The following is a 2,019-nucleotide window of genomic DNA, read 5'->3' as shown; positions in this document are numbered from 1 at the left end:
CTTGAATGAAAACAATATGAAAGGCTTCATCATTGAAGCAAGAAACAATATTGAATTGAACTCCATAAAAGGAGGAAAGGAATGCAAATGGAACTGGACTAAGTTCTATATAAAAGACACTCCATTGTAGGAGGAGAAGAAACCTCCATAAGGAGGGATTGGAGAGAAACTACAATCCAATGATCTACAAGCTATACAAGGTCTGGTATTTATAGAGAAATTGAGTAACTAAACTAAATAACTAAACTAATTAACACAGCTATGGACAACTGTAGACAGGCCGGAAGAATCCATGTGAGAAGCTAGAGAATAAATCTGATTCGTTCAATCTGCAAGTTCTGGGATTAAGCATCTGGTGCAAGTTATCTGGAAGGCTTTGCTTTGTTGATGTGTATATCTTAACACTCACCTAAGAAAAGGGCTTCACTTGGATTCATGGAAAATGCTAAGTCGAACTTAAGAATTGACAAAAATGGTCTTGTCAATATTGGAAATATGATGAATTACATGGTGCTTTTAATTAGCTAGTTTGTGTTTTGGCTGGATGATTCAAGAGACCTTATAATTTTGATATTAGATTCTTAACTATGTTTGAATAATTCACATCAATGTGAAGGTAATGCTAGATATGAGAAGGCCAAGTTTAAAGTTATTGATTTGGTGAGTTTTTTATATCTAATTTTCCTCTTTTCAAATAAACTGCTTATAGTTTTGCTTATTTTACTAGTATAGACTACACAGATGTGATCTGGGTGTTTTCTAATGTGATAGGATGATTATGCTGCTGATGATGAAGAATATGAGGAGAAGTTGAAGACGGAGACTTTGACATTCTTCTTCCTCGCTACATAGGTCCCTTAAGTTTTGCTTATTCTTTTTTGTTGGTGTAGTATGTCCTAGTCTTATACGGTGATGAATTGTTTGATTCAATTTAATTATTTAGTCTTGAGCTTGCACATGTGTGCGTGCCAATTCTGATAATTAATGAATCTTTTGGGTGTATCTAATTTATTAACTATGGTGACGGTTGGTTGGTTGCAGATATGGTGATGGTGAGCCTACTGACAATGGAGCAAGGTTTTACAAATGGTTTACAGAGGTGAAGTATTAAAATAGATGGTTAGTTACTTGGGTTTTTCACATCGGGTAAAAATTGGAGTCAATTTCTGAGTATGTGTGGTGCTGGGGTATTTTACTCTGAGATTGGAATCCATGTCCGTAGGCACATGTATCTCTTTGAAGAGTGTGTGCGTTTCAGTGTGTGTAGGAGTGAAGGGAGATTGATTGTGTAGATCTGAAAATGAATGTTGGGGAAATTTGAAATTGAAATTCAGGAGAAAAAGATAAGCAGTTTGGGACCTGGGTCTTGTTTGTTTGCTATTATTTCTTTAGCACTAAAGTTCTCGAAAATATTTTTAAACAAAACTGATAGTTTTATTTTTTTTTATTTTTTTTACATGTTTCATGATATATAAAGTTAATTTTATTTTTACAAATATTTAATTTAAATAGGTTTTCAAATTACGAATATTTTTATAATCTTGCTTCAAACATGTTTTAAGGGTATGTTCCTATTGAGTTCATTGGCAAGTCTGAGACATTAATTTTTTTAGTTGCTGATTTTCTTTATTGAGTAATATATTTACAGTCACTCACTATCATAATCATCTTACATGACATACATCTGACGGTTAGTTATTTGATGCATTAATGTGGTAGTAAGTGATTGCGAATAAAATTATTTTTATTAATTTTATGGTAGAAATGTTTTTTTCTCGATTTTTGGAAAAGATGACAAAACAAGTCTTTTAATTTTAATTTTCCTTTTTTTAAAGTGTTCAAGTGGTTCCCTTTAGCGATGCGGGCTCCATGTTTCGAACTACTGATTGCCCTTTTTCTTTCAATATCAGCCCGGTTGAAATGGAGTGCATGTACCTATCAAGAAAAGAAATGGAGTACATGATTACCTTGGAATAACGCTTTTGCCTTCGATACGCAACGCTTTTAGTTTTTTTTTTT

The 2,019-nt window shown here is 33.0% G+C and overlaps 1 long non-coding RNA gene across 1 annotated transcript; it reads left to right on the top strand.

Annotated features, from left to right (window-relative positions):
* The first annotated feature begins 562 nt into the window (after positions 1-562).
* Positions 563-1,331, top strand: LOC111385501. The gene is made up of 3 exons (XR_002701073.1): positions 563-660; positions 772-852; positions 1,042-1,331. It is a non-coding gene; the product is annotated as an uncharacterized LOC111385501 (long non-coding RNA).
* Positions 1,332-2,019: the final 688 nt, after the last annotated feature.

This window comes from Olea europaea, unplaced genomic scaffold (assembly GCF_002742605.1).
Source record: "Olea europaea var. sylvestris unplaced genomic scaffold, O_europaea_v1 scaffold3178, whole genome shotgun sequence".
NCBI lineage: Eukaryota > Viridiplantae > Streptophyta > Magnoliopsida > Lamiales > Oleaceae > Olea > Olea europaea.
Note: the sequence above shows the minus strand (reverse complement) of the source record. Positions and strands in the feature narration are given on the sequence as shown.